At 46.9% G+C, this 23,594-nt stretch overlaps 1 long non-coding RNA gene across 1 annotated transcript; it reads right to left on the bottom strand.

Moving 5' to 3' along the window:
* Positions 1-1,734: 1,734 nt before the first annotated feature.
* On the bottom strand, positions 1,735-2,918 carry LOC125760345 (uncharacterized). The gene is made up of 2 exons (XR_007417894.1): positions 2,827-2,918; positions 1,735-1,866 (listed from the first exon to the last, which is right to left on the bottom strand). It is a non-coding gene; the product is annotated as an uncharacterized LOC125760345 (long non-coding RNA).
* Positions 2,919-23,594: the final 20,676 nt, after the last annotated feature.

Here is a 23,594-nt window from a genome sequence, read left to right as displayed (position 1 = left end):
CCGTTCATGCCGCTTCAGCGTATAAGAGCTCGTCCGGGCACTACTGCGTCGTCTTTGGATGCCAAAAGAAGCTGCGCAACAAGAGGATATTAGCGTTTTCTGCGACGATTACGACACGCCACGGAAATAGTGCCGGTGCTGTGTTTTCAGCTTCGCCGCGAGCGGATAACTGTGATTCAAGCAAAAAAACTAGGAGCCGAGTGAAAATGCGCGAGTAAGTACACTAACAGCGTGTATTCTGCAGCGTGATGCCCACCTATTTCATTTTGCGAACCTAATTTGCGTGACACGCAGCTGGGTTGAAGGCAGGCGTGAGCTTTGTGTGGGGGTGCACTTCATACCTTTGAGCGTTTTCTTTGACGAAAATCTAGTGCAAGGTAGTGCTTTCAAGCACAAGCAATCAGCATGCTTTGCCACTTTCAACGTAGTATTAAGCTTTAGTGTTTTTGATGGCATCCACGCCTTCGAGATCTCGTCTTCAAAAGGTAATAAATGGCACGGTGCTCCTCAACAGCTGGCCTGAATTTCGTGCTTTCATTTCAGTGTTTGATGTCCCCAAACTTATTTGGACACGAGGCATCCAGCTGCACAAAATACATATATTGGCACGCAAGCAAACAGTACTCGCGCCAGTGTCCTTTACGTCGCAGGCGTAGCTAACCGGCTTAACTAAGAGTAGCACAGTTTCGCTTGTAAAGCACCATCGTTAAAATAATAAAATAGCGCAGGTAGCTTCCAAAAGGGATCGCTGAACGATACTTCAGGTTATACTCTCTGATAGCACGCTTTTGTGAGCAAGACGCATTAGTGTAAGAGCGCCCGTGAAACAAAAATTACGTTCCGCGAAACTACCCGTAAAGCGTACTCTAATTATTACGGGATGCATGCTGAAATGATGAGCTTTCACAAAACTTTGTGCACAACTTGTAATATGGGGCAACAAAACATTGTTTCACTCTTTCGCGAGCTGCACTGCAATTACGATTCACGCGTACTACAGCGAGAACGCTTTTTTAACAAATGTAACAGCGTACCTGACGAGGTTGCTTCCGCAGCCCCCTCAGTACGTACTGTATACATTGTGGACTTGCATGAGGCAGGTGTTCTTGATGTTCCAATAAAATCAGCGAAAATGTCCAGGCTAGAAAAGACGCGAAACACGCTCTCCGATGGGCTGAGTTTCGGAAGTTTCACGTTTCCTCTGTGTAGCGTCTGCTGGCGTGGCAGCCCGCGCGTGTTGTTTCGTCGCGTGTGCGATAGATGGCGCGACGCGCGATGCAAATATGGCGATGCGCATGGAATTGGCTGTGTTCTGGTCTATAGGGAGTCAGACGACTCTTGCCGGTAACACTCCTACGGGGGTCAAGTGACCCACACCACAGCGTCAAGCGACTCCACAAGTACTTTAAGCTACTCATTTGACCCTTGCTCTACTTTTGCGCGACTACTGCTGAAAATAGTGGAGGATTCATTTTAAGTAAGTCCAATAATACTTGCCGTTCTGCCCAGCGACTGCAAAAAATAATACTTCAGTTTTAGCATTATTTGAATAAAACTCGTCAAAACAACACATATTTTCCAGCAACGTTATATAGAAAGCGCGAAAAGATGGTCTGTGATTTCCAATTAAGAAGTTTGGGTATTCCTCATTTACATGCTTCTATAAGTATAGCCAACTAAAATGTGTGACTGTGATGTGCACAGTGTCATATGGTGCTAAATAAACAGCAGAAATCGACATCATGTTTCCATATTTATTCGTTATGATTAAGAATAAATCAAAAAGTGGTGACGGCTTGAGGCATCAGAGTTGTGGCTTGCTAGGTTGTCGCTCCTGTCCAGCTTGAGCACCATGGAAAACGGTATCTGAAAAGCAGATCATGATATTATGATGAGAAAATGAAATTGCAGCAAAGGTTTGCAAAACCTACACAATAAGTGGTTCACACAGACATAATAAAGGCTAACAACAAAACAACAAAGCACATGCTCCGGCAGTCAGGGGCATGCCGTGAGCGGTTATTGACCGCATGTTTTACAAACGTAACCCACCCTTAAATACTCAGATAAACAGATGCGAGTACGAGGGCCCGATCGAAACCCAGCGCGTGCGTACGCCGTCTACGTCGAGATCAGACATGTCATATGCTAGAATTAGCGCACATAACTCCCACAATCACGTACACTCACTCGATTCTGTTATTACGCCCAACGTCATCGCAGTGTATGCAAACCACGAAAACAGCAAACAGAAACGAGGGAAAAGAGTGCACGGCGGCGGCCGCAACAACGCGCGCCGTCGAAAGTCTAGAGCTTTTTCACTTTACCGGCGAGGCGTGTCCAACTTGAATGACTACCGCGTACGTTCTGGAAGCCACCGTACTATATCTGCACCTCAAACTACCGTCTTTAAGCCAGCAAAAAGCATCATATATAGTGCGTGTGAGCGCTCTGTACACAGGCTTTTTTTTTCACGTTCCCACCCGCGGAAGCACGCTGCACACTCAAGGTCGATGGAAATGTTATTATGAAGTAGACTAAAGTGCATCTCAAAACGACATCTTGCACCTTCAGTAGTGCAGACACAACGTGCAATCAGCAAGAAATGACCCTCGATAATTGTTTGCAACGCTCACTTTATGGGAGCTTGTACAGCAACGCGCATAACGGTGGTAACTCGTTAACTGACAGCTTTAGTTGGGCATCCGCAACAGCCCCGCGGACGCAGGCTGCTGTTGGAAATGGCTGGCAGATAACTTCAGCAAGGCTGCTGCGGACGCCCAGCTAAAGCTGTATAATTAGTACCTACGAAAGCAGTACACTCACCGTTAACTGGCGCCCGTTGTCGGTGTCCGCAGCTCCATGAATATTCCGCCCTCCAAGCGTCACTTCGTGCACGGAGCCGGCGTCAACACCGCCAAAGACGCGCAACCAACGCAACCACGCAACGCATTCCAATAGACGAGGAGACTGAGAGACTGAGAGAGGAGAGCGGCGCGCCACCCCGGCGCCAACCCCGTCTGCGTCGGCGAGCAAGGCGCCACAACGGCGCCAAAGGGCAAGCGCGCGATATGTATGGCGTATACGGCCGCTCTTCCGTATACCCAAGCCAATCGAAACGCGCTTCAGGAGGGTCCAGTGACTCCTTCCAAAATGCTAACTCTTTTTCTCTGCCTGTACCTTCCAAAAGGGGTCAGATGGACACCCGAGGAGAATAACGGTTCCATGACCCTCTTTTGTCTCCCTTTTTTCTTAGAGTGTACGCTAGCCACCTTTCCAGATTCTGCGGCGGCGCAACCACGACTTTTATAGTAAGGCCAACTGTGGTTTATTTCTGTGATCTGCAATGTAGTAAACACCTTCCGCCTTGTACCCGGTATGGCAGAAAACACTTATAAAAGAAGCGCGACCACAATTTGGCGGACTCTTGGGCGGCTGTTAGAAGCGTGAATCAATCCTGCTTGAGTCAGCGCGACATTCCAGTATGGAGTTGCTAATTTTTCGATGGGAGGCATAGGCCAACGAAGTGGAAACAGCGTCTTGATTCTGCCATCAGGCGTTGTGACGCCGCACGATTGAATATATTTAGATGCTGTTGTGATACCGCTATTTGAGGCAGCCGCAAATAAGCGCTTCGAAAAGAGGCTACGAATGCAGAGGCAATGGATTGATGCTCTAGCGCATCTAATCTCCATGGTCATCAACAACTACATGATATGACGTATTTTTTTTACTTTTCGTTTTAGTTCTATGCAACAGTCTCAAGGCTGGAGGGCATACGAAAGTGATCTGAAAATGGTTCCCAAGGTGTTCCCTTGAACACAAACGTGATTTGTAAACCCTGGTTTCTTTGTAGGAACAAGCTTTGTTTTAGAAAAACATATCGGCAGATCCCACGTACCGTGGGAGTCGATGTTATGCGAAGCATGTGGTGGGAACGTGACTGTGGCTTAATTTTTTTACTGAGCTAAACGTTACAAAATGACGCGAAATATTTGTATAAATTGGATACGCACGCATATATGTTGAAGAGCCGCATGTGTGTTTTATCACCAGTTGTTTACAGTTGGGTAACGCTGCCAACGGCAACGCGGGTATAAGCAACACCAGAAGCGGTAAGCTTATATGTGGTCCTATACTTGTCCCTCATGATGAAGAACGCACGCACGTTTGACAAACCTGTGTGCATGTGTGGAAGAGGTTCTTGACAGTTCTTGAACAAGGTCCTCATCGCCGTGATCAGTCAGCGCCAGGAGCTGGTCATTACTTGTTGTCAGATGCCGTCGTGATCGCGGTGACTAGGGATCCATGAATAGTGAAGTATGGGGTATGGTACACCTGTTGGAAATCATGGATGCCTCGGTCATTTCGTCGACATGTCAGAACCTGAAGTCATCCTTCGCGTTGGTAATTTATAGGCCGTCGAGGCTGGTAAGCCTGGATAGTGCTACGTAGACCAACATCAGCGGATGGCGCTTGTCGTATTCGTAGACTACCTGGGCCTATGTGGCCTACGTAGCCTAGTCTATAAGGCGACTGTCAATCAACCTGGCATCATCGGTCAGCATGAGGTCATCGCACAGCCTTGTGAGAAATGAAGAGGACACTCTGTCGTTCTGGCGGACTAAGTGTATTTTACGGTGCGATGAGGAATATTATACGTAACTTTCGTTAATGTATTCCTCCGGGGTCGAACAATGTTTCAATATAGCTTCCTGAATCATAGGAATACAAATGTAATGTTTATTAGACTGCTATAAAAGCGGAGCCAACACTAGAACCATGGACGTTAATCTGATATGACGCCTGTATCGTAGGAGTGCATATGTAGTGTTTGTTGCTTTCTTATTAGAATAGATAGCCACCACCACAGCCGCAATTGACGTTGCACCAACATTACACCTGCATAGGCTGTTTTTCCAAACCGGTTTATAGACCTGGCGTGGCTCTGTGGTAGAATACCTGATTGCCACGCAGAATCCTTGGGTTCGATTCCTGCTGCGTTACCAATTTTCATTATTTCCATTCGTCGGGTCAACGCTGCCGATATCGGTTTTTCTTAGCCCCCTCGCATTTAAGTTACCAATATCTGTTCTCGCCGTTCCTGGGTATATATATAAACTGTCAATCACCTGTCGCGCACACCCGTACACCGCGGCCCGTTGTAAACGGGTATGTGCCACACGCGTCTAGAGGAAAGGGTTCGAGGACGTACGCAGGAATTTCACGTTATTCATGTCATGACCAGACAGTCATATTCGTCAAATCGTCTTACCATGTCCTGCCACTTTTGGTCTACATCAAGGTAAGGGGGCGATCATGAGAGCAGCCAGACATGAGCGGCTAGATAGATAGATAGATACGTAGATACAAACGCTCAAAGTTTCAAAGGTTCTCTAAGAAATGCTTCACATTTAAAACGTAACGTCATATACTTATCAAAGAGAAAGAATTGGCAGGAAGTAGTCATGAAAACAGAGCTATGAACTTTCTTAGGAAACAAGCTGCCTCAAATGCAGGTGACTCTGGATGGCTTCAACGTAGTGCTGCCCCACGGCGCAACGAATATATTTCACTCTTGAATCTACAGGTTTCGCTTCACCTAATTTAACATGAACGATCGTGGATGATTTCAGCCACGTGGACTTTTGCACCATTATGGTCAAAAGACACCGTTTCTTTCAAGGCACGCAAATTTGCGGGTACTACGCGATATGTTTCTCAGAATAGGCATCTCTGCTCGTTTTGCGGCCAGCCTTCATGGTCGCAAAACACTCGTCTGAGCATCCACGTAGGGCGACGCCACTGGCTCGAAACGAAGAAGCGATATATCCAAGCAACGGAAGTAAGTGTGGTTTAGTAGGATGCATTAGGAGCAATTTGCGGCAGTTTGTTCAGTGTAAACGAGGCCCTGCGACACAAATTAAGCCTGTCGTTTTCAACGCTTGTTTCAAAGCCGCTGTAATTTTATTTCACCGGACAAACTACCTTTATTTCGGACTTCAGCGACACACATCGGCTATTTTTGTTATGGGAAGGGACGTTTCGTCATGTGGCAGTGACGACAAAGGCAGTACAGTTTCGTTCGCTTGACGCGACAAGTAACCTGCACTATGCATATGGCGGTAGCTAGGCCATATTACTTAGTCCTAAAATAATAAACCGCTTTTTATGCTTTCTCAGAAAGAAATCATTTATGTTCATAACTGATGCAATTTCAAAACAACGAACACGACGCTAGGTGTGTTGTGGAACGGGTGGGAAGGGCAATCAAACGACAGTTCCGCGTTTTGTCTTTTGCGACATCGCGCGAGGTAGGCCACACCAGCACCTGCAAATTGAACGCCTCCTCTAGAAGAGGCACTGGTGAAACGCGCAACGCTCAGTTCAGCACAACGCTGCCAACGAAAAAAGAAAAATTCGAAACGCTTACCAACCGACGCCTTCCGCATCATCGGGCGGTTGCGTTTCGTCCGGGCCCTCGAAGCCATGCTCGCGTTGCGCAGAGCTGAGCGACGCACTTTCAGTTTACAATGGCGTGCCCGCATACGGCACTACATACAGGGCATTGCTACGTCGCAAGATCTCGCGCGCAAGGTTTGTAAGACCACCCCGACGCATTGTGTGCACTACACGACAAACCATGGGACCGTCTGCTAGGCGACGCACGTGGTTCGTCGTATCCATGGTTGCACCGCCGTAGAAAAGAGCGGTGGCAAGGCAGAAAAGAGCGGTGGCAAGGCACTGTGTGAAGGCCACCATCCGGTATGTCTCAATAAGAGGTGTGCGGTGATTAGAAACGGCCTTTGACGTCAGCGAGAGAGCAAAATGCGAAAGGGACAGTTTCCCTTCGTCGTCTGCTCGAGTGTTGGAACTTGAAGTCTAATAACTGCAGTTTTCGTACACATATTTTCGTAATTCTTTTTCGTTCGTCTCGGCATTCATTACTACACGCATTCCAGCGCTAAACAAGACAGTCGCAAGAGTGTCGCAAGGCCCCTTTAATTTGCAAAACAGTACCAGAAACATAGGTATAACCCTTTGCGGCACGGCGTCCTCGTTTGAGGACGCGAACTTCGGAGGCGCGTCCCATGCCGCGTGTTTCTTCAAATGGCCTGAAACTCAGTGTGCACATTCGTACACGCTTCCTGATTGGACAACTAGCAGTCATTTAACTACAGTGCCCTGCGTATTGCTGCAGAGGATCACTTTGCTGGAGACACTACCATTTTAGACGATCGTTCGACGTGCCGCGTTCCAGGACCAACGTCAAGAGTATTTTTTTTTCTCCGCTCGAAACAAATACAACCAAAAAAGAAGGTGTACATGGTTTTCGGGCCAAATAGTTGATTCTTTTTATGCAAGTACTGAAGCTGACTGATGGCAGAATAATTAGATAATTAGTAACACGCTAATAACGATTAATTACTGAAACTCACAAAAAACAACACATTTCTTCGTTTTCTTTCTTGATATGTAATAATGAGTGCCTTCGAATCATGCCATGCGTTTTTGACGCATTTGCAGACAGTGCATCATAATGCGTGTCTGAAGGGGATAACACGTCAAAGTGCGGTAGTGGAGAATTCTTAGAAGAAAATGAATAAGAACGGAAAAATTCACGCTAGCCTCCACAGCGTCGCACGCCATAAACTACACGACAAATATAGCTACGGTACATACGTCGACAAGCAAATCACGACTACGGCACACAGATGACGCCGGCTATTCCTTCCGGAAAGATCCAGCGGCCTGTCCAATTACGGAGTGCTCGACCCTGGCTATTTATTCAAGCAGATCGAGCACCGGCTACGTTAATTATAGTGCATCATCTCATTGTTGTGTTCAAGTGTTGTATATCCTAATTCTCAAAATAATGTTTGTGTGCCCGCATAACTGATATTTTGTTCACTTATTTACGAAAACCTCTACGTAAGGCAGCGCGCATTCATTCGATGTGCATGTCGCCGATGAGCGAGATGCTCAACTTCCCGAAAAGCGGCTTCGAAAATTTCCACGAGAAGGTACTGTATAAACGCCAGTATAAAAACACATAAAAAGCCGGCAGATCTCAAGCACTGTGGGAATCCATGTAATGCGAAGCAGCCAGTAAATACCTGCATACACTACCTTGTTTCTACCGTGTTCTTGATCAGATTAATATCCCGTGATCAGATTAACATCCTGTACACTGTTAAATTATGAAAGTGTTTCACTGCTATTTTTATATATTGCTTCTTCATAATTCAGAGGTATCAACAACGCGAAGAAGCCACCATTCATTGATAATTGTAAAACGAAGTACGACCATATACGACCAGTTATATTGGTTTGTAGAAAAAGCGCAAGCATAATGCCGGTAAGGGTGGATTTGTGGGATAATAATTTTCTTTCCTGCGAGGCCATTCGGAGCTTGATTTTCCACTCCTTCTTCAGCTTTGGGTCCTTAGGATTGTTGCGAAAGTTAACGCCTTCTTCACGAGCGGACGAAGTACACTGAGGCACAGAGCAGTACTTCACCATTGCGTAGCACTCGGCGCGGAGAAAAACGGCCGTAGTTCTAAGAAACAAGGAGATGTACTTCTAAATGAACGTTAAAAGCAGACCCACTGTTGTTCGAACAGCGTTAGTAGCCGCCATACGCATGATAACCAATTGAACTGCTTTTTTGTTGAGATTTATCACAACGGTGGTTTCAACCCGGCGCTGGGCCTACGTAGGAGACGAAAGCGCGCGAATCCCCGCTCTGACATCATACAGGCGCCGTTCGCAGCGCCGCCATCGGTCGCTGACCAGGCCAATAGTCCTCCATAAAGAAAGCGACAGAATGCCAATAAAGAAGGGCGTATGGAAGGGAGACACGATCTCTCCAATGCTATTCACCGCGTGTTTAAAGCAGGTTTTCAGGGCCCTAGATTGGGAGGAACTAGGGATAAGAGTTAATGCAGAGTATCTCAGTAACCTTCGATTGGCTGGTGACATTGCATTGACAAGTAACGCGGGAGACGAATTACAGCTCATGATCACTGAACTCTATACGGAAAGTAGAAGAGTTGATCTGAAAATTAATATGCATAAAACTAAAGTAATGTGGAACAATTTTAGCAGAGAACAGCGCTTTGCAATACGTGGCGAGACACTGGAAGTTGTAAAGGAGTACGTCTACTAAGGACGGGTAGTAACTGCGGAGCCAAACCATGAGATTGAAATAACTAGAAGAATAAGGATGGGATGGGGTTGATTCGGCAAGCATTATCAACCACTATTCCTCCACTATTAGTCTATTAGACTATTATTCTACCACTATTCCTCAAGACGAAGGTATATAACAGCTGCATCTTACCGGTACTTACCTACGGAGCAGAAACCTGGAGACTTACAAAGAGGGTTCAACTTAAATTGAGGACGACGCAGCGAGCGATGGAAAGGAAAATGATAGGTGTAACCTGAACAGACAGAAAGAGTGCAGAGTGGGTCAGGGAACAAATTGGGGGCAAGGATATCATAGTTGAAATCAAGAAGAAGATATGGATATGGGCCGGGCACGTAGCATGTCGGCAGGATAACCGATGGTGATTAAGGGTAACTGACTGGATTACAAGAGATGGAAAACGCGTGAGAGACAGAAAATTAAGTGGGTAGATGAGATTAAGAAGTTTGTAGGTATAACGTGGCAGCAGAAAGCACAGGACCGGATTGATTGGCGGAACATGGGAGAGGCCTTTGCCCTGCAGTGGGCGTAGAGAGGCTGATGATGAAACAATGGCCCAGGTAGCTAGAAGCATTATCCTTTCAAAACACAAGTGTGAGGCTGAATTTATTATGTACTCTGCAAACATTTATTAACCTGCATTATTTCAGTGTGGCTGTGCTATGTCCAGTGCTCGGCAGTATCGAAGATAAGCGCATCTTAATATTATCTTATATATTCGTTGGGTATTTTGTATCTGTATCGCGATACGTTTCGCAAGACGTGTATGATTATCTGTATTTCCGATACATTCGATAATGTATCGTGTATCTTAAGATACAAGATACTGCATCGCAACACCACCGTGCGAAAGAATAAACGTTTGATGAACACAGCTTGTCAAGCTGATACTGCTGCCATTGAGCCGGCTGAATAAAACGAAGCGCAGTGACACTGTGACTTCATTAGCCGCGAGCATCTCTACACCCTCCGCAATAGCTTGTGTCGTAGTTTTTTTTTTTTCGAAATATGCAAAGCTTGGACATGTGCATAAGAGCTGCGCGGCAAACCAAACATAAATACTGATAGCGCGTTTCAACTGCATATTAAACAGCGGCCCGAATAATGCTATTTTACTGCACACTGCTTGTTTTTAAGGTTTTGTGGGCGTAATCTATCCGGCGAATTTACTATTGTCGTTCTGGTTTTAATGAACTTATACATGTGCGTTCATTGATATAGATCTTTAAACTATTCCGCTCCTTGCTTTCGTATGCCACGGAGGCATGCATAACCACACGGTATTGCAAATAGCAGGCGAGGACCATCGATCAGCGGAAAGAGGAGTGCGATGACCTACCGACCAAGCAGCTACATCTACTGTACGGACCCGTAAACCTTTGCTCCGTGTTCGCAGCACACGCTGACCGATCAAAGCAACACAATAGTAAAAGGGGAGGGATAAATGGCGTAAAGCGAATGGCAGACGAGGCATGCGGACTATGTACTATGGCTCACACTGCCTTGCGAAGCTTGCAAAGAGATTCCTGTTGGTATCATTGCGCCAACGGTTGCACCAATAGAGGTGGTGTGGTCACGCCTCACACCACCACCACTAAGGTGCGTATTTGGGCCAGTTGGTACATGTTCAACGATACGAGAAACAGCGCGACACACGGGACAGTGAAAGAGACGGACAGCGCTTGGTCCGTCTCTTTCACTGTCCCGTGTGTCGCGCTGTTTCTCGTATCGTTGAACACCACCACCACCACTACCACCGGATTGAACTCGGTCATAAGATGCTTCGCATCTAATATAACGTGGTAGAGGAGTGCTATAACAACCAGGCGTCACACAACGTCAATTGCTCAACCAATGGCTTGTTGAATGTTTCCAACCTTTACAAAGGGTTCTGTCGTAATACTTCATCGCCATCAGGCACAACATCAACAAAGTTCATGTGATGCGTCAGAGGTGTTTAGCGGGTACCACAGTTCTCCGCAGAATGATGAAAAATGGCATACTGTGCGCAATGCAAAGGACGTAACTAGTGGTTAGTTTAAAGCGTCCAACCTATTACAAAGGGCTCAGCCGTAATTCTTCATCGTCGTCAGCCATAGCATCAACAAAGTGCACATAATGTCTTACAGATGTTTAGCTGGTACCTCGCTACTCCGCAGAATGACGAATAATGGCGTAGTGGGTGCTTCCCAACTGCACAAAAATTATAATTTATGGCGTAATGGGTGCCTTGCTAGTGTAGTTATATTAATATCCCCAAGAGAGTTTAAAACGGCCTCTATAAAGGCTGCTCTTCCCGCTTTCGCTGTGACTGCGCTGCGCTTTTCGTGCAAGCCTGTTTTTTATAGACCTGGTATTTACATAAGCACAGAAAAAGTACATACGGTTAGAAAGGAAACCAAGTTTCACGACTCACAGGGGTGATTGAAAAGTGCGCCGCATTTCAGTGAAAGGAGCTTTGCATGTATAGTTAGGATTTAACGGATAATAAGCAGGCATAACACGGATAAAAATGTTCCGACGGAAGCATTGGACTGCTCTGTAGCACGTTCCCGATGCCGACGCTCTAACCACTACGTTACAGGAGCAGAACTCAACAGGTGATGACAAATCTTCCGCCTGCAAGGTAGCACGTCAAAACAGCTTTCACTCAAATTATGTTTAAAACGCTTGCACATTTTGTAGAATCGGGCGGTTTCACTAGAAATTCTTTCCAGCAATCCAGCGCAGTGTGCAGCATGACGCGCTTTCTCAACACTTGTGAAGTGTCGTCGATTCGCCAATCTAAGTATTGTGGATGGAGATAACAAATTAACCATCAAACACCCAGCACAACGCCGTATCGTCAAAAATATGGAAATTTTCGAACATTTCAGATATGACAAATACTTATACGAAATATCACAACGAGATTATGTTGATGTAATTGCATGCTTTACCCATTGTATCATGTATTTAGCCGGACAACGCTGCTTTTTCGGATATTTCTTTATCTATGTGTGCCTACAATGCATTCACAGTGAAAGTAGTTAAGGCGTCCAAATGCACGCACAAGAAAGCAAACAAGACGCGTGATTTTTGTTGCCTTGTACTATTTTTCTTTGCGCCCATGTTTGCAAGCCTTACCCCTGTTATGATCAATCCTTACCAACTTGACGAAATTTTTGTCACTCGGCTAGAAAGTTTCTTCGGTCTCGCTCAAAGTCTCACTCTAGCTATAAGGTTACCAGATGTTGCCAACATGTGTCCCTCGCAAAGCTTAAACATGGCCAAAAGAACGCAGTAATTGTGTAGTACGCGTACGCATTCCAAGAGGTTCTTCTTTAGGATAACTTAGAACTGTTCAAAGATCCCATTGCTGTCCTAATGCCTTGATCGCAGAATTAGCCACCTCACATAGCTCATGAAATATTTTGGTATATGTGGCCACAGTGAGCTGTGTATAGCTATCCAACTGTTATAGTACACTCCAACAAATACGTGTGACGTACGCTTAAATTTATGAAGCATTGCCGACAAATGTGAACTGATTTTTTTTTTCAATAGAGGACTAGCTGTGCTCGAAATTGCAGACGTACTGTTTTGAAAACTGAGCACTTTTAGCGACTTTGCGCGCTACACGGATAGTTGATGCGCCCGAGTCTCATTTTGGCGCACAAGAGTCAGGAAGGCTGCTGGATTCATGAGCGGAATGACAAACATAATGTGCACTGTTAAAATATGAAAGTGTTTCTCTACAATTAATATCGATTGCTTCTTCGTAATTCACATGCGTGAACAACCCAAGGAAACCGGCACTCACTAGTAATTGAGGAACGTGATTGCAATAAATACCAGCTGCCATATTCATATACAGATAAAGCACAAACGTTCTGCCAGTAGGGGTATATGTTTGGTCTAATGAACCAAGGTAGCTAGGAGCAGTATGTTTTTGAATACACAACAAGAGAGAGTATCAAGGTAAAATCTACCCTCCATACATTTATTTGTTTCCATTCTTATAGCATTGCTGTGCTATGTCTTTCCGAAATAACTTCTCACCACACAGGTATGTTTCGACAGTAAGGATATTCAGCTCTCTGCAAATGTATGCCCAGAAGAATAAATCTTTCATGTTAGTTTGTCTTTCACTGGCATTACAAAGAGACATATGGGCCAAAATTTATCCTTAAGTAGGTGGCGTCTGACGAATCCTCAAACCATGCGATGAGAAAATCAAATAATTCGGCACTGCGAACTTCCCTACTGCCATTTTATGTGGAAGTTCCATGTGCTGCAAACAAGACATGTGCGTGTGCTCACCGCGGACAAGCATTGCTTGTGTGTGAAGGCGATGCATTCGTTAAATTATTTGCCCTAACTGTGATATATGTAGAGCAGTAAAGTGCTACTGGTGCGGCTATACAGATATTTCAACATTACACCATACCAAAGTAAAAATAACGCAAAATATAGCCAGCTGTGATAATAAAAAAATATTTTTGGACGTGAATGGGGGACGAACCAGCCCAGTTTAAATATTATTATATTCATCTGGCATCCCTGTCTGGCTAAAACACAGTTTATTAGAAACTTTCTTGCAGGTGAGCTAATCCTGCAGGCCCTGTTGTTCTTCCGATTGCACTTTAAGCTACCACATTTTTCCAAGAAAGAGTACCTCGTCAAATTCGAGCCGTATGGTTATGGCGTGAGCACCAGTGTTTCACGAATTTCGCACGTTTCACAAGTTTCCATCGCCAGAAGCCACGGCGCGTGGAACCATACCGCAGTTATGTCTAGACAATCTGACAGCAGTTACGTTACTCACGATAAACATGATTTTGCAGAAGAAATAACATCATTTTTAGCTCATGCATAATCCAGGACACCTGGTTTGATACGCGGAACTTCCGCTACCGTAAGCAGCAGTTGAGCGTTTCCTTCTTTGCTATAACCTACGAAATTTCTATCGATATTAATGAGAACTAACCGACAATAATGCCAAAGAAAGTATAGGGGATGTTATTCGTTGTAATTAGGATAAAGTGTGAAGAAAGTAAAGTGGACGAAGAGATAACTTGCCGCCGGCAGGGACCGAACCTGCGATCTTCGAATACGCGTCCGATGCTCTTTAAAGCTGTGAAATTTCTTTCACAGCTTTAAATTTGTGTCGTAGCATAATAACTAATTTTGTTATAAGCTTTTTTCTTAACATATAACCTTAATGGAGTCCTTCAGAGGTTGTCTCTGACGCACAAAAATAAATCGAGTCCTTAAGATTTGTTCGCTCAGTATTTGTGCATAAACTTCTGTTCTCTCGTAGCACTGATGGATGATGACTTTTGTGCATCACCTGGTTTGACGCGCTTGACTTCCGCTGCGGTAAGCAGGAAATGCGTAGTAGACACCAAGTCTTCCTCGTAGTGGCTTCGCCTTTTCAACGACCTAGCTGCAGCCACAAATATGTTTGTGTTAGTAATCAGCGCTGCGGTACACTCCTACGTCAACTGTTTCGGAAGCAGGCAACCTTTTTTGTTCTTTCCTAGTATATAAACACTACGATTTGGAGTATTTTTCCCGACCTGAGAGGCTCTGCGCATTTTGAAAAATAATGACGACGGCTATGCGTATTCGCGATGCGCTTATTTTTGCTGTCCTCATGACAGTGCTGGAATTTGGGCAGTCAGGGCAGTCACGCAGAGAAGAAAAGGATGAAGACATCGCCGAGGCAAGTTTTTCATGTGGTTGATACAGTGTCAGGAGAGAGTAGAACGCTCAGAATTCAGCCGACTAACAATATGTCACTTACGATTCCTGCGGAATAAAGTGTATTAGCATAAAACCGGAACCTAACTGCTATGAATAATGCAGGCAAAAGTCCGCTGGTGTATTGAAGTGTTCACACTGCTGTATTGATGCATTGGCAACAACGAATGTTAGAGCAGTGGTATGTGCAAATCAGGGTGAAATGTCCTACTTGGGCTGTGTTAACAACTGGTAGTCTTTTACACAGTCCATCGAAGCCCCTACGTCAGCGAGTACCCATAATTGTCCTAGACGCGTATTTTTTAACACTGTGGTGTATTTGTCCCTACAACATACAGCCATGTGAAACGATATGTTCGAATGTGGAGCATCCTATACGCGTGTTGGCCATAGATAATGATTGTAGAAAGAAAAAGACAGGACGCCTACCAAGGAGGTGTCAAAAATATAATAAAATAACGTTTCGGCTTCCACACGGAAGCCTTGTACACGGAAGCCTTGTGAACCAGGCTTCCGTGTGGAAGCCGAAACGTTATTTTATTATATTTTTGACACCTCCTTGGTCGGCGTCCTGTCTTTTTCTTTCTACAATGCCATTACATCCTGACCAGACGAGATTTCGTCAAATTGTCGATTTCATAGATAATGATCCTCAAAAATGTTTAGCTCAATTTGGGAAGAAAAAAAGAGGGAGAAGCCTAATGATTAATGAAGAATTACCTTAGGGCGCCATGGAGTAACAGTGAATGATGATACGTTTAGAAAGAGCTTTTAAACATGGTTGTATTGTACGTGTAGTAGGTTTCGATTGGCCATGTGATTTTGTCGAACACAATTTATTATGTATCGCTGAGTCGCTATTGACACATGTCGATATCGCTGTTAGGTAAACGTCACTGACATTTATTTTACACAAGTGTTAACGATTGAGGTGCGCTTCTCCTTGGTCTGAATAACTCCATAAAAGCATCTCGTTGCCATTTAACCTAATTTATATGAACGTATCCTACGGCAGAGTATTCAATTGCGCGCGAGGCATTGCCTGATGTGCCCATTGCACACTTGGCGATGAAAATTTCTAGTTATTTCGTTCTTCTTATCAAACCACTCTTCATTGCGAAAACATATATATAAACATTCTTTGATCAAATTGGTGCCCTCATTCTCTCTCGAAGAAGTCATCATCTTAACCTTGTTCCTTTGGATTAATCGAAGGAATTGTTAAGGGTTGTCCCTTTTCTCATATATTTGGATTTCGAATGACCTTGAGGGGTCCTTGAGAAAGCCACCAAGTGAAGAATTTGTTAAGGGGTTGTTTATTTAGGTTAATTATTGAACTCTCACCGTTAGAGTGTGTTTCGGCAGTTGCTTGCTTTCTTTGCATTTTGCACCTAATAAGCAATAAATTGATTGAGCGCACACAATATGTGTGTACTCACTGCCGCGATATCTCGCTATGCGAGGTGGCCGTAAATGTCAAGAAATGACTGCAAAATAAATCAATCTCCTATTGAAAATCTTCATAAAGTTCGACTGCGATGTGAATGCCGCTCGCGGTACGCTTTGGTTGCCAAGAAACAAGGTAAGGGAGCAGAGGTGTGTAAGTGTTGAAGATCGCAGGTTGGCCTAGTTCACTGCGCCCCCACTGTGCACTGAAGCTATTTTAGACAAGGCGGCTAGATCGGTTCCCATGGACTCTACGGAATGCAGCGTAAAAGTGCGAAGCGCACCATCTGTTGATGCCTTCTATACAAAATTTTGACAGACACGTAGCTAAGAATATCTATGGTATTTAGGTCTGGTGTTCTGTCGAGTGACCGAGGAAACTTGCTCGTGTCGTGTGTCGTCTATTGTCGGACTGTTTTTGGCAAGTTGGAGAACGATCAACAAGCGATGAGACCAAAGATCCCCAGAAGAGACGAGCAAAGCTAGCCGACATATCTTGGCGACAAGTCAGTCTGACGAATTGGATCTGCTTACGGTACGCTGCATGGATCCACATGTCCCCCATGACACTTGAGGCGAACCAGGATGGACCTGGCGAACGAGCGCATCTGGCATCCGAGCCACGTGGAAGCAGCGCGTCTATCCGGTGCATTATCCGGTGGCGGGTGTGCTGGTATGCCAGGACACCTAACCCAAACTTCATTGCTTCGGCAAGATATTCAAGGTGGTAGAACGTCTGACTTAAGTGGCATCAACATCAATAGACTGCCTGGCTCAACAAGCGTCAACACCAGCTAGGTGCCTGATGGAACGGGGGCGAACCATGGCCAGTGCTCGCTTGAACACTTTCGGAATGACGGCGTTCTTGCCCTCGAGGTATTCCATAAGGCCTCTGAGCGGAGTGTCGGAACGGAACGAAAAACGAAAACGAAAAACGAAAAAAAAAACGATATTTTGGACCGGAACGAAAACGTAACCGAAACGTTATTTATTATTTCGTTCCGGAGTGAAACCGACATTTTTTCAATCGTTTTTCGGTTCACGAGAACATTTCGCAATCCGGAACAACTGAGCTCATGCAATGTGAGCATAGCTCAGGGTACAGTATTAGCGTCTACCTCAGACAGGAAATCCAAAGCAAAAATATGTTGAAATTGTGCGAAAAACGAGAACAGTGGGAACCACAGATGTTCATATTAACGCAAGTGGACTTTTGCGCACCTGCCAAGCAGGCCAAAGTGGAGAGGGCATTGTCGGCGCTGAAGTTTGTTACAGCGAAAGCTGTTATGAGATCACAAAAGCCGGTTTTGGCTCCATAGTTGTCCGCAGCCGCCGGTGTACGTGACCGCTATCGCGTGGTATAAGAAACAATTAAATGAGAAACAAATTTCTAGGATCCGCGCCCTCCGCGTGGCAATCAGGTCTTCCACCACAGTGTCACGCTGGTGCTTAGAACTCCATCGCAAAAATACTCTACACAGGCGTCATGTCGGGCAAGGAATCGCGTTAACATATGTAATATAGCGTGGCAGAAGAGTAAAATAACAACCAGTCATCACACAATGCTAATAGCGCAAAGAGTGTGTGCTTTAATGCTTCCCACCAGTGTTGCGGAGTTCCCACTCCGGAAGTGGAATGACTCCGGAATCTTCAACATTTTCGCGACCCCGCAATGGAATGGGGACAACGCTCGAAGGAATGGAATGGGAATGGAATTACGTCTTTTCCGAATATAGAGGGCGTTTTCGTCTACGTGCTGTTTTTCAAGCTTCAAACGTTAGTAAGTCAGAGCCTCGCAAGTTAACACTAAAGCAGTATTTTTAAAATGGCTTAGCTGAATACAAGCACGGTACATTTATAAGCAACACGCCTACTACAAACGGAGGCATAAGTTAGTGTACAAACAAATGCATTATCCCAACAGATACCGAATGGAGAAACAAATTACCCCTGCGCGTTGGTTCCCTTTGAAACCCCCACCCGAAAGTGGCGAATACTCTATGCACAGCCTGATCTTTATCTCACGAGCATTTTAGTACCTGACACACGTAAATAACACTTGCGACAAGGAAGACATTACATACCTGCGCACAGGCGAACACAGAAAGTTCTCACCCCATCCATCCTTGCCAGGCGCGCTTGAGAAGCGTGAGTGCTGACGAGCAGTGCAGCCCCGTGTTTTTTTTTAATGATTGCTTTACCTTTTTAATACTTTCTTTTTTATATAAAGAAAAAAAATACTGTTACGAAACGTTTTTTTTTTCGTTCCGGAACAGAAACGAAACGGAACTTTTTGCGGTGAAACGAAACTAAAACCGAAACGAAAAACATTTCGTTCCGACACCCTGCCTCTGAGTTCCGGGTCGAATTGCTGTTGCTGAGTAAAGTCGTCGGCATTTATGCTTCACAAGAAGTGTCATCATCCTGGTCGTCTTGCGGCGGCGGGTCCACGGGGCACGAGACAGGCAGTAGGCGTCAGAGTGTTTTCTTCCGGACGTGTAAACGACGGTAATGTCGAATCCTTGAAGTCCCAAGCTCCATCGTGCGAGACGACCTGAAGGGTCCTTCATGTTAGCTAGCCAACACAGGGCGTGGTGGTCGCTCACAACTTTGAAGGGCCTGCCGTGAAGGTAGGGGCGAAACTGATGTAGCCCATATTATGGCAAGGCACTCCTTTTCTTTCGTAGAATAGTTGGCTTCCGCCTTTGATAGCGACCGGCTAGCATATCTGATTACCCTTTCCAATTCGTCAGTCCTCTGCACAAGAACAGCGCCGAGTCCTACATTGCTTGCGTCGGAGTGCACTTTTGTTTGGGCGTATTCGTCAAAATGCGCGAGTAACGGAGGCGTCTGTAAGCGTTCTTTTAGTTCTTGAAATGCTTCCTCCTGCGGTGTTTCCCACTTTAACTCGACGTCGGTCCTGGTAAGGTTAGTAAGTGGCTCGGCGATGTGGGCAAAGTTTTAAGGGCGATAGTCTTTCTTGGGGAACTTAAACGCAGAAATTTTGGTCTGTCTTTCTGTCTGTCTGTCTTTCTGTTTGTCGGCACGTCCCTCGATTCAGCCACTCGGCCAGAGTTGAACCACTTGCCCAAGGGCCAGCCGTCTTGAACTGGTACGGCTGTTCATACTTGTGAACGTTGTCGATCAAAAAGTAAATATCATGCATATCTGAGGTGCAACATCACTAGGTAAGTATTAGGTGGCGTGTTCCTTTAATAGAAAATGCATACATACGTAATTTTAAGGACCCTAGTTAAGCTGCGCTGAAAATGCATAAGAATGGAATCTTGAGCGAGTTGGTATGCGTTCATCTTTGTTGAAACAGCGCTCACTAGACGACGACGAAGTAAAAGAAGGCACAGGACAGGCAGCGCCTGTCCTGTGCCTTCTTTTACTTCGTCGTCGTCTATTGAGCGCTGTTTCAACAAAGCTGAAAATGCGACTGTGCTGAAATTTGCCTTCCTCCGTGCCCTTCGCACGAGCTCATTGTTGTGTTTCGGTTTCGGTTCTGTATTGCACTGTACGAATGCCATGGGTTGATGTTGAAAAACTTTAGTTTTGAGAAGGCCAAGAAGGTGAAAAAAATATTTTAAAAATGAAAAAGCAGCGTTGTGGGCGGCCTTCAGGCTGCCGGTTGTGGGCGCCGCTCTGGCGTTCCTGTTTTACCCAGGCGACGTGTAAATAAAAGAGTGTGTGGAGAGTACTCGTTGAGTGCGGACGTTTCTCTGCTTCAGCGCTTCGCGCCAAACCGCGTTTTCGGGCTGGCTGGCGTCCCCGCCGGTCGCGTTGGTCACCGCCGGTCTTCGCCTGCTGCTGCGCCGGGACTACCAGCACGCAACACAGCACTCATGTTTCCCGACGTATTACCAGATGGCGTCCATATCTCACACAGCGCCTCTTCTATCGTCTTTACACGACATTTGCAGCGACGCACGCAGATACGCGGCCAATTTTTTGACGAACCGCCTTTAATAGAAACACAGGCCGAGAAATCGATGCACCGCCTTTTTGTCGGCAGGCGGCGGGAATGTAGCGATGGCGACTGTCTTCTGCGGGTCAGGGCGTACTCCGGACGTGCTTATCACGGGTCCCAAGAACAAGAGCTCCTCGTACGCAAATCGATACTTTTCTGGCTTCAGGGTGAGTCCGGAGCTCTTTATTGCTTCAAGTACAGCTTCAAGCCGCCGCAAAATGTTCGTCCAAGTTTGAGGCAAACACAACGACGTCGCCCAAGTATACGAGGCACGTCTGCCACTTCAAGCCAGCCAGTACTGTATCCATAACACGTTGGAAAGTAGCGGGTGCCGAGCAAAGACCAAAGGGCATGACCTTGAACTCGAACATGCTGTCTGGTGTTATGAAGGCAAGCTTTTCTCAGTCTCTTTCGTCGACTTCGATTTGGCAGTAGCCGGTCTCGAGGTCCATCGACGGAAAGTACATGGCGTTGTGTAGTCTATCTAGGGCGTCGTCTATTCGTGGGACAGGGTACACGTCCTTCTTCGTAACCTTGTTCAGGCGATGACAGCCGACGCAAAAACGTAGGGTTCCATACGTCTTCCTCACTAACACGACAGGTGACGCCCACGGACTCTTGGACGGCTGGATGATGTCGTCGCGTAGCATTTCGTCGACCTGTTTCTTGACGGCCTCGTGTTCTCGTGTCGAAACTCGGTACGGGCTCTGACGGATTGGTCGGGCACTTTCTTCTGTTATGATGCGATGTTTCGCGACTGGGGTCTGTCGAATTCTTGACGACGACAAGAAGCACTCCTTGAATTGTAGGTGCAGTGCTTTCAGCTGCTCTTGCTTGTGCTTCGGAAGGCTCGGGTTGACGTCGAAGTCGGGTTGGGTTCGTCGATGCGTCGAAGCAGGTTCCGTAGCATCGAAGACGGCGAAAGCATTGCTGGCGTCCACGAATTCGTGGATGTAGGCGACCGTCATACCAATGTTGAGGTGCCTATATTCGTGCCTCAAGTTTGTCAGCACTACCTTTTCTTTCCATCACGCAGCTCGCCATGCCTCTTGCAACGCAAATCTGACGTTTTAGATGTAGGTGCTGATCGCCCTCGATGAGACCTTCAAGGTCTGCGGGTTCTTCGGTGCCGACGGAAATGATGATGCTGGAGAGAGGCGGAATGGTGATGTGCTCTTTATCACATTCAATACGGCGTTTCCTGGCGTCGTGTGTGGCGGCAGCGCTTTTTCTGAGGTTAGTGTTATTGACTAAGACCTCAGATCGATGACGGCACCGTGGTGGCTTAGGAAGTCCACCCCAAGTATCACATCCCCGGAGCAATGCTGTAAGATTACAAAGTTCGCAGGATAGGTCCGGTTATTTATGGTGACTTGCGGTGCACACTCCAGCCGGAGTTATTAGATGGCCCCTAGCGGTCCGGATTTCGGGGCCTTGCCAAGCGGTCCTAACTTTATTCAATCTTGTGGCGAATGGTCCACTGATGACGGAATAGTCGGCTTCAGTGTCGACGAGAGCGGTGATATTGCGGCCGTCGAATAGTACGTCGAGGTCGCTAATCCGCCTCGGGTCACGACTAGGTTGGCTTGTCCCGCTGCTCCTACGTCGCGTCAACAGGTCTTCTTCAGGGACAGAGGTTTCGTCGTCAGGGCTTCGTCTGCTTCGCATCGCGGTCTGCAGGTCTCGTCGCGTTGTCGTCGTCGGCGGCCGCGAATGAACCTTGGTACTTCGCCGTACAGCAACCGCACTTCCATCGGTTGCTGCCCTTAGTTTCCCGGGTACGGGCTAGGCGACCGGCCCAGGTTTGGGCCAGTGTGCTGTCTACGGTGCGGTGACATGTAGCGGCCGGGCGTCGACGAGCGGGAAGGTCGTCGTTCTTGCCACTGTGTTCCGGTGAGGTAGCCGTCGATGTCGCGAGATCGTTCGCCTGGCTACGGGCGCGGCCCGTTGACGGCGAATCCGCGTAGCCCCATACGTCGGTAATGGCAGCGGCGGTACGTGTGGCCGGCCTCCCCGTAGTGGTCGGTTGTCAGGGGCGCGCCAAACGTTGGTCTTTCGGGGGGTGTAGCTTTGTCCTGCAAGCGGGTGGGATGGCGTCGGTGGTGGCGGTGGTGTCTCGCGACGGAACTCCGACGGCGCGGGGCGTTGGTGATTGCGCGGAGTGGTGACAGCATGGCGTGCGACGGCAGCATAGCTAATGGCTTCCGGCTCAGTTTGCGGCGGTGCAGCAACTGTCAGCGAATGTTGAAGTACCTCGCGAACGACGTCATCTATGGAATGCATCTGGGGTTGCGATGCACGAAACATCTTTCGGAGCTCTTCGCGCACGGCCGCCCTTATCGTCTCACGCAAGTCGTCGGAGCCCAGTGCATGTGCTTCCCCGTAGTTTGTCGTTGGCGTGCGTAGGCTGCATTGCCTCGTACGCATTTCTAGGGCCTTTTCAATCGTTGTGGCCTCCAAACTGAACTCCGTGACTGTTTTGGGCGAGTTGCGTACAAGTTCGGCAAAGAGCTCTTGCTTGACTCCCCGCATCATGAAACGAAGCTTTCTTTCTTCGGACATGGCGGGGTCGGCGTGCGAGAACAATCAGTTCATTTCTGCGGTGTACATCTTGATGCTTTCGTTCGGGAGCTGTACGGGTCTCCAACAGGGTTTCGGCTCTTTCCTTGCGGACGACGCTGCCTAAGGTGTCCAGAAATGCGGCGCGAAGAAGGTCCTAGGTCGTCAGCGTGGCTTCTCTGTTCTCGAACCATGTCCGAGCGGTGTCTTCTAGAGCGAAATACACGTGCCGTACTTTGTCCTCACTTGTCCAATTGTTGAAAACGGCGACCCGGTCGCAGTTTTCCAGCCAGCTCTCCGGATCTTCTAGCAATGACCCGTGGAAGGTTGGCGGCTCCCGGGGCTGATGCCGCCGGATCGATGTTGGAGCTACTGGGGCGGTCATCGTTACAGTCGGCGTCACAGCGTTAGGTTGCCTGGCGTTGCCGTGAAGAGGTCCGTACTCTGGCTTGCGTCCTAGCTGCCGGCGGCTAGTTCGACAGTCTGGGATGTGTTGAAGTTCTGTCTTGAAGCAAAAAAAATCTTCGACCGCATACAACAATCAACGGTCACGTGGCCGGGTTCATCGGATCGTTCATGTTCTTGCCGCCAGAGGCGCCACATGTCATTTTTCTCGACTTTTAATGAAGAAATAAAAATATAAATCCACCTCTCACGAAA

The sequence above is a fragment of the Rhipicephalus sanguineus genome, chromosome 11, assembly GCF_013339695.2.
Source record: "Rhipicephalus sanguineus isolate Rsan-2018 chromosome 11, BIME_Rsan_1.4, whole genome shotgun sequence".
NCBI lineage: Eukaryota > Metazoa > Arthropoda > Arachnida > Ixodida > Ixodidae > Rhipicephalus > Rhipicephalus sanguineus.
Note: the sequence above shows the minus strand (reverse complement) of the source record. Positions and strands in the feature narration are given on the sequence as shown.